The sequence below is a fragment of the Mustela nigripes genome, chromosome 17, assembly GCF_022355385.1.
Source record: "Mustela nigripes isolate SB6536 chromosome 17, MUSNIG.SB6536, whole genome shotgun sequence".
In the NCBI taxonomy this organism is placed as follows: Eukaryota; Metazoa; Chordata; class Mammalia; order Carnivora; family Mustelidae; genus Mustela; species Mustela nigripes.
Genome location: NC_081573.1, coordinates 18,469,071 through 18,478,629, shown reverse-complemented (window position 1 = coordinate 18,478,629; position 9,559 = coordinate 18,469,071). Strand labels below are relative to the sequence as shown.

Here is a 9,559-nt window from a genome sequence, read left to right as displayed (position 1 = left end):
ATACCCTCCCCAATGTCCATAATCCCACCCCCTTCTCCCAAACCCCCTCCCCCCCAACCCTCAGTTTGTTTTGTGAGATTAAGAGTCACTTATGGTTTGTCTCTCTCCCAATCCCATCTTGTTTCATTTATTCTTCTCCTACCCACTTAAGCCCCCATGTTGCATCACCACTTCCTCATATCAGGGAGATCAAAAAATATGGAACGCTTCACGAATTTGCGTGTCATCCTTGCACAGGGGCCATGCTAATCTTCTCTGTATCGTTCCAATTTTAGTATATGTGCTGCCGAAGCGAGCACCGTTGAAGTAAGTTTTAAGATTAATTTTAATTTAATTTTAATCTTAATTTTTAATGGATGATGTGTAAGTTAGTTTGCAAAATATTTTATTCACAGGGATCTTATTCTAGTTTTGGTTTTTTGGATTTTTTTTTTTTTAAGATTTATTTATTTATTTGGGGGGGCAGAGGGAGAGGGAGGATGGGAGAGAGTGGAATCTCAAGCAGACTCCTTGTGGGGCTCAATTTCACAACCTGAGATCGTGACCTGAGCTGAAATCAAGAGTCCCAACACTTAACCAACTGAACCACCTAGACACCCCTCTTATTCTAGTTTTGTGGGGTATTTATTTCTCAAAGAAAATGTGACCAAAAAGCCCAGTTGGAATGCTTAGTAGCTCTTTGGCCTTGGACAATTTATTTAATCCTAGCTTTAACTTGTTCTTTTAAATATACATAATAGTACCCATCATTTATTCTGAGAGTAAATGAGGTAGTATCAAAAGTGCCTGGTTTATTGGGGCGCCTGGGTGGCTCCACCCAGGGGTTAAGCCACCCTGGGTTAAGCCTCTGCCTTCAGCGTGGGTCATGATCTCAGGGTCCTGGGATCGAGCCCCGCATCAGGCTTTCTACTCCCCAGGGAGCCTGCTTTCCCCTCTCTCTGCCTGCCTCTCTGCCTACTTGTGATTTCTGTCTGTCAAATAAATAAAATCTTTAAAAAAAAAAAAGTTGGGACTCCTGGGTCAGTGGATTAAGCCACTGCTTTCAGCTCAGGTTGTTATCCCGGGGTCCTAGGATCGAGTCCCGCATCAGGCTCCTTGCTTGGCAGGGAGCCTGCTTCTCTCTCTGCCTCTGCCTGCCACCTTGCCTGCTTGTGCATTTGCTCGCTCTCTCTCTCTCTCTGTCTCTGATAAATAAACAAATTTTAAAAATCTCTTTTTTTTTTTTAAGTGACTCAAAATTTAAAAAAAAAAAAAAAGTGCCTGGTTTATTGTAGGTGCTTAAGAGAGTATAACTATCTCATTTTATTTCCAGCCACCATCTCCATCTCTGTCTTCTCTAGCACCTGAACTCCGTAAGTCATTCAGACCTACTGTAAGTACAGTATGTCTGTTGAACTTACTACCCTTCACTGTCCCACATGCCCCTCAGGGCTTTACTTCCCTCTTTATCCTGTTTAAAATCCAAGAGCAGTTACCATCAATATTTAGCATAAACTCAGCCTCCTGCCTCCTCCCGCTTTCTTGTACAAGCTTAGAGAAACCACAGTCCTGATTATATCAACACAGACATGCTGACCAGTTTCACTCTAAATTCACATTCACTAACCTCATCACTCATGGTTACTTCCCTACAGTCATACTGTATTTCCATAGTCTCCTTGTTCCATTTTTTTGCATGACTCTTTCATTCCTTCTGTTTTCCTCAGACCTCCAATACCTCCTACCCATCTTCACTTTCAGTCTGTGAACCTTGCTTCCTATTTGAGGAAAGAACAGCAAGCAGAAGAGAATTTTGATGAACTCATCCTCCAATCCCACATATATCCAGTTACTCACATCTGTGCTCTACACTTTCACTTTTCCAGTGGTCAATGTAGAGAAAGTGTTCTTCTCTGCCAGACCACCCTTCCCCTTATGTAAATTCCATCCCCTCTTGATTTGAGGTCATTGCTTTAGCAATTCTCTACTCTCTTCCTGTAAATTCAGTTTTCCTTCTCTCCTAGATCTTTCCTGTCTCGAGGAGATCTGATGCTAACTCACCCATCTTAAAAAACAGCAACAAGAAAACACTACGACTCTTAACTGTTTCCTCTATTACCCCATTTCTTAAAGATATTGATTGATTGATTGATTGATTGATTTGACAGAGATCACAAGCAGGCAGAGAGAGAGAAAGGGAAGCAGGCTCCCCACTGAGCAGAGAACCCGGTGCAGGGCTCTATTCCAGGACCCTGAGATCATGACCTGAGCCGAAGGCAGAGGCTTTAACCCACTGAGCCACCCAGGCACCCCACTATCACCCCATTTCTGTCCTTCCCTTTACACCAAAATTCCTTGAAGGAATTATCCACACCACTTAACTTATATTATTTTTTGAACCTAGTTTATTTAGGTTTTTATTTGCACAGGTGACAGACTTCTTGATATACTTTATTTTACCATTGCACTTTTCTCTTGATAATCTCTTACAGTTCCTGACTTTGAATACTCTCTGTACATTAGTGACTCCTGTCTCCAGCCTGGACCTCCTCACTTGTATGCCCAGTTGCCTCCTTAACACACCTGGAGAAATGTCCACATACCTATTTCTCACATACTGTTTCTCCATCTGATTGAATTGACAGTTCATCCTTTTAGTTGGTAAGACCAGAAACCTTTGAGTCATCTTTAATTCTTCTGTTCTTCTCACACTTCATATGCGTTTCTGATCCTATTACCTTCATTTTCAAAATATATCCAAAATCTGACCTCTTACTGCCTCTACTGCTCTACTTTGATTTATTATCTCTCACCAGACTTTTCAGAGACACTCAGGGCCTCGTATTTCAATGTTGACCTCTTATTTAATTCTCTTTTTACCCCCAGTTGTGTTTGAGGGCATCTTTAGCATTTAAAAACAAACAAACAAAAAACTACATGGAATGTGTGGGTGGCAAATTATTTTTAGTGAGCCTGTGTTTTTCTTAATTACTTGACTCTATCATCCTAAATTCAGATTTATTTTTATTTTTATTTTATTTATCTTTTTGCAAGGGTGGTGGGGAGGGCCGAGAGGTAAATTATCCTCAAGCAGACTGCTGAGGCAGGAGCCTGGCGCAGGGCTCAATCCCATAACCCATGAGATTGTGACCTGAGCTGAAACCAAGATTTGGATGTTTAATTAACTGAGGCACCCCAAGAGTCTTTTTCTATAAAACTTTGAAGGTATTGATTTGTTGTATTCTGACATTCTAGCGTTGCTGATGCCAATCTGGTTCTTAGTTCTCTTTCCAGAAGCTTTGTTCTTGGAGTTCAGAAATGTTACCACACTGATTCCTGAGTGGTTCTCTGTGAATCTTGTAAATCCAAAGACTCCCAAGTCTCTTCAACCTAATAAATTCTGTCTTAGATTAGTTTCTGTCTTGTTTCTCTTCCTCCATTCCTCACCCATGTTTTGAATTCCTATTGAATGCAATATTGTGTGTGTGTATGTATTTTTTTTTCTGTTATTTTCATCTCTGTATCTTGGTTTTATAGTTTGGGAGATTAAAATATAAAACCAACTACAAGAAAGAAAGCACAACTGAAAGCAGCTTAAAGAAGAAAGATTAAATTTATACTGCATTGGACAAGGTTTTACTTTTATTTACTGTTGATAAATCCTACTAAAACTATATGCAAGGACTTTTTTGTTGTTTTAGGCATAAAACTATAAAGGACAAGGTAGATTTGGAAAGGAGACAAGAGCAACAAAATTTTGGAGTTTGAAAAGCAAGTGGGTGAATTTAAATGACTTAGAAGAGCTGAGAAAGCTACAACCTAAGTAGACAGTGGGTTACACCAAGAACTAACCTGATTCACACCCAGACTTCTGAAAGGCTCAGCAATTGGCATTACCAGTTGCAGTGGAAACTAGAATGAAGTATGAAGTAATGAGTTGATGAGAAGAATGAAGGAATGAGAACTGAAGATGGAGTTAAAAACTGGAAGATTAACTCAAAAATTGTTTTAATGGTGGTCAGATTTCCAAATCCCTTTTTGCATTTCACACAGCTGGATAGCTGCTCTTCTCCAACACTGGTACTCTCTGGTGAGGGTGGGATAGAGTGTCTGGAAAAACGTGGACACCATTAAGAACAGAGGTACCTCTACACTAAAAACAGCTTGGAGCAAATGGGGCATTTAAGAAACTTACATCTGCCTGGTACTTATTATTTAGTAAGCTATTCATTCAGGAAAATTGCTAAGCACCTTCTATGACTACATGCTAGACAGTATGCTAGGTGCTAGGAAACAAAAGAGCAGTCGAGACAAGATTTTTAAGAACACAGCATTTAGGAGTGCCTGGGTGGCTCAGTGGGTTAAGCCTCTGCCTTTGGCTCAGGTCATGATCTCAAGGTCCTGGGATCCAGCCCCACATCAGGCTCTCTACTCAGCTGGGAGCCTGCTTCCCCCTCTGTCTCTCTGCCTTCCTCTCTGGCTACTTGTGATTTCTGTCAAATAAATAAATAAAATCTTTAAAAAAATAGAAAAGAACACAGCATTTAAGATGCAGCCTGATGGATAATTACAGTTAGCCACAGGAAGAGGCAGGGAGTTTGCAGTCTTATCAGGGAATAACTAGAGCCCCAAACTTTTATCCTGACCCAAAATACCTAGTGCTCACTTAAGGTGGGATCACAGTTGCTCTCATTCAGGTCCTTAGATCATCCAAGTTCCTTCAGATTTGAGGCCTTTTCATAAAATGCCTTTGGGGTTCTCTTCCCCTACTCCTTATATGGATGTGGTTGAAGAATGAGCAGTGCAACAGATTTAAGAAGTCACAGTGGAAAGAAAAAATTTAAGAACTCTGGAAGGCATAAGTGACAGTGAAAATGTGTCATATAGCGTGCTCAGGCACTCTCCCCTCCCCTTTTATTTTACTTCCACTGCTAAATTTATCTTAATATATTCAGTTTGTCACTTGAATGACAGGCTAAGAAGTCTGAATTTTCTTGGTAGATTTTGAGAGCCATTGGAAGTTTTTTAGCCGATAAGGTAACATGTCAGAGTCAATCTTTAGGAAGTTTATGCTACAGCATTGTGCAAAAAACTTTGGAGGTGAGAGGAGAGGTTGACAATAGTGACGTCAGTTGAAGTATTTTAAGAGTTTGGGAAAGAGGAAATATAGGCCTAAACTTGTTAAAATAGAGAGGGAAGAACAGATACATGAGAAATCAGGAGAGTGGGTTAGCCTTTAAAAAGTTGATTGGGAACAGGGAAGAATTGAGTGATGGTACAACAGCGATTCCTATTAACTAAAATTGGGAATGGATCAGAAGGGACATTAGATTTATTTTTCCTGGTTCTGCTTGAGCATCATCACCCCCACAAAGCCTTCCCTGATACCCCACAATTCAGGAAATGCTAAGTTGTACCTTCTGTGTTGTCTTTTTGTTTTCTGTTTTCTTCTTGTGCTTACCGTGCCTTACTACTATGTTTCACAATTAGACATCAGCATCTTTTCCCCCTTATGTCCCTTTTACATAGCAGAGTAACTATTTGTTGGTCTCATAAAGCGTTATTTTTTCTGAAAATTTACCTGGGTCGGAAAATGTGGTACTTGTACAACTTAATATTTAATAGAAAAATTGTGATAATTGAAGACGGTATTAAAGATATTTTACTCTCTCAAATTAATAATGATGAGTATAGTTCAGTTTTCTTTTGCAGTCCTGTGATTTACAGAAATGTTTCAGGATCTTATCTACAGTTTCAGAAGGGTCCTGGTAAATATGTTTAGCATTATTACTGTTGTTTACTGCCTCAGTACTGCAGTTACTGCCTCACTGTCTAAAATTTTGAATCGCTTTTTGGTTATACAATTTCTCCTCATGCCACTCTCCCTAAATTCTTACTCTCACAAGTCATTACTCCCTTATGCTTAGTCTGACATTCTCATGCTTTAGGAAAAATATGTCAGAGTAAATCTGCAAATGTTAGTAATTCAAGGGGAAGAATCTTGCATGGGGAAAGCAAGTGAAGTTGCAAATGGGAGAAGCTAACTAACTGAGCAAGGTCTAAAATCTGTAATTGTGGGAGATGACTTTAGATTAAAAGAAATATAAGGTCTCTACCCCCCTGAGTGCAAGCAAGAGGGAAAAAAATGAGTGAAGATGATGAAATGTACTAACGAAAAGGACAAGATGGTTTTGGATCTTTTTAGGCAAACCAGAGGTTACTTCAACGTTTAGAGTCAAAGTAATGAGTTGGTTTTAAGAATATTTGAAAGGTGAGGGGCACCTGGGTGTCTCAGTCAGTTAAGTGTCTGTCTGCGGCTCAGGTCATGATCCCAGAGTCCCAAGATCAAGTCCCACATCGGACTTCCTGCTCAGCAAAGAGCCTGCTTCTTCTCCCTCTGTCCCTTACCCCACTCATCCTCTCTCTAGCTCTCTCTCAAACAAATAATTAAAATCTTTAGAAAAAAAGAAAATGCCTGAATGATGAGAGGAAAGTTACCTTCATTGGGAACTCTGGAGTGAGGGTGGTTTTTGTCTTTGGATTGCCAGTGGTTGGTGTGTGATCAGTGCTGAGGTGGTTGAGAATATTGCAGAGAGAAGGTTGGTAGAGATGTCTGCTGGGGTGACAGATACATAATTGGGTACAGGAAAAGATGATAGTGGCCAGAGACAGATGTTTTCACTCAGTGCAGTAATACTCCCTAACAGAAAGTAGTGTGAGTGAGGGGGAAGAAGGGACCAAAGAGGAGAATGCAGGTGTGTGGAGAAATAAAGCTTTGTGGAGGCAGTTTTGATGTAATTCACAAGCAGTCCTGTTTCCCCCCCAGGGGTAGGGACTTACTACTGTCCTTCCATCAGGGTCTGTGCATGGGTCCTTCGTCGTAGAAGAGATAGTTTTATAAAGCTAGTCTTAATATTTAAATGATTAAGCCATATATAACAGTTCATTCCAAATATGTAGTATCTCAGATGCTTTCAGCAGTAATTAGTGTAGGATAATAGTTGTGCAAAAGAACTGTACTTACGGATAAATATCAGAAAGAGAAGAAAAATGCCAAGTGCAACTTCTCACTTTTTTTTTCTGGTTCAGTGCTTTTGCATTTATTGTTTTTTAAGTAATGCTTTTTTTCTGTTTTCCCATCCTGTTGATATCCAAATCTGTCTTTCTTTTTGATGCAGTCATTCTCCCATTTTATTCTAGGTAGAAGTATTGTATGATTTAATTCAATTCCGTTGATATTGAACAGTATTCAGTAATTTTGGACGTTGCTTACTTAATAGCTTTTTCCGCTGTGGAATTTATTCAACAAATATGCACATGTGAGCAATATGTAGGATACAGTGTTAGGTACTGAGGGAGTTGCAAAATTATTTAGATACAGATTTTTCTCCTGAAGACTTTTTTTTTTTTTTTTTTTTTTTTTTTTAAGATTTATTCATTGGAGAGAAAGCAGGTGGCTGGAGGGGCAGAGGGAAAGGGAGAGAATCCTCAAGTAGGCTCCCAGCTGAGCAGGGAGACTGATGTGGGGCTCAGTCCCACAACCCATGAAATCATGACCTGAACTGAAACCAGAGATCAGATGCTCAAGCGGCAGAGCCACCCAGGCACCCCTCTCCTGAAGATTTTTTAGTTCTAGGAAGGGGAGAGTATAGACAGTGTGACAGAATGCTGTGTCATTTTTAGAGGAATAATGTGTTACTTCCACCTGAAAGTATTACTAATAGAGATGTGTGATGGTTAATTTTATGTCTCCATGGCTGGGCCAATTGCCCAGATATTTGGTCAGATATTCTGGATATTTCTGTGAAGGTGGTTTTTGAATGAGATTACTCTTTAAATCAGTAGACTTGAGATTATTCTCCATGATATAAGTGGGTCTTAGCCAATCAGGTGAAGGCCTTAATTGAGCAAAGAATGACTTCCTCTGAGCAAGAAGAAATGTTGCCAGCAGACCACCTGTGGACTCCAGCTTCAGCTTTTCCCTCAGTCTCTAGCCTGTCAGCCTACTCTGCCAATTGTGGATTTTCACATGAGCCAGTTCCTTAAAGTAAATCCCTGTGTGTGTGTGTGTGTGGTGTCTGTTGTTGGTTGTTTCTCTGGAGAAAGCTGATGAATACAAGTAGCATATAAGCTGAAACATAGCATGTGTTGAGTGTGGGGAGAAGCTATGGTAGAGGACAGAAACCCTGCTTTGGTTATTGAGAATAATGAGCTTTGTTGGAAGTTTGTATAAGTGGGTTGGGACTAGATCTTACAAGTAATACTTGACAGAAGTTTTAACTTAAAGGGTACATCAAGAATCTTATTCTAGGCATTCCTGAGTGGCGTTGTCACTTAAGCGTCCAACTCTTGGGTTTCAGCCTCAAGTTGTGGTCTCGGAGTCATGAAATTGAGCCACCATTGGGCTCTGTGTTTGGCACAAAGTGAGCTTGGGTTTCTCTGCCCCTCCCACACGTGCTCACTCACCGTCTCCCTCTCTCACTCTCGCTCTTGCTCTCGCTCTCTTTCAAGTAAATCTTTTTTAAAAAATTTTATTCTAGATTTACATTTGAGCTTATGCTTAGATTTCTAACTTACTTTGGGCATTTCTTGAGTAATTCAGCCTTTTTCATTTATTGCTCTCACATTTTGGTATTCAACAGACTTTTTTTTCTTATCCATCAGTATTAGATTTACAATTTTTAGTTTGTGTCCAAAAGTGAAATCTTTTGGAAAATACTAATGATGTCACTTTGTGCATACTGTTTGTACTTAACTATGTATATGTTTGTCATATTTAAACTTACAAAGGTTTGGTATTTTGTAATGGAGATACTGTGTTGGGTAATTGGTCTTTACAGCTCTTCCCTCTATCCATGTAGTATGTATATTTAGGTATTAATATACTGGTAAATAAGTTTGACATTAGTTGATATTTGAACTTGATCTATTAGAAATAGGTTTTTTTAGATAAATGATTTTTCCAGAACTTTTACCCTTTTTACGTATTTTTTAAAAAGACAACCATGGGGTTGCCTGGGTAGCTCAGTTGTTAAGCATCTGCCTTTGGCTGATGTCACGATGCCAGAGTTCTGGGATTGAACCCTGTATCAGGCTTCCTGCTATGCAAGGAGTCTGCTTCTCCCTCTCCCACTCCCCCTGCTTGTGTTCCCTCTCTCACTGTATTTCTCTGTGTCAAATAAATAAATAATAACCTTTAAAAATTATTTTAAAAAAGATAATCATGGGTTGCATATCTCAATAAATCATTTGTAGTCAGAAATAGGGAATTGATTATGTTCTTTCAGACTAACAGAGAAAATTTTTTCCCTATTTCCCATGCCCTTTTATTAAACATTGGCCCACAACTTGGGCTTTTCTGGTTGGGGGTTAAAAAAACTAGGAGGGCACCTGGGTGGCTCAGTGGTTAAGCGTCTGCCTTCAGCTCAGGTCATGATCCCAGGGTCCTGGGATCGAGCCCCACTTCAGGCTCCCTGCTTGGCAGGAAGCCTGCTTCTCCCTCTCCCACTCCGCCTACCTGTGTTCCCTCTCTCACTGTGTCTCTGTCCAAACAAACAAATAAATAAATAAATAAAATCTT

General features: G+C 39.8%; 1 protein-coding gene and 1 non-coding gene across 5 annotated transcripts in view; one reads left to right on the top strand and one right to left on the bottom strand.

Annotated features, from left to right (window-relative positions):
• LSM14A (LSM14A mRNA processing body assembly factor) overlaps positions 1-9,559 on the top strand; it is a 55,961-nt gene that overhangs the window by 7,077 nt on the left and 39,325 nt on the right. The gene's annotated exons all lie outside the window — the stretch shown is intronic.
• Positions 193-299, bottom strand: LOC132006273 (U6 spliceosomal RNA). The gene has a single exon (XR_009401039.1). It is a non-coding gene; the product is annotated as a U6 spliceosomal RNA (small nuclear RNA).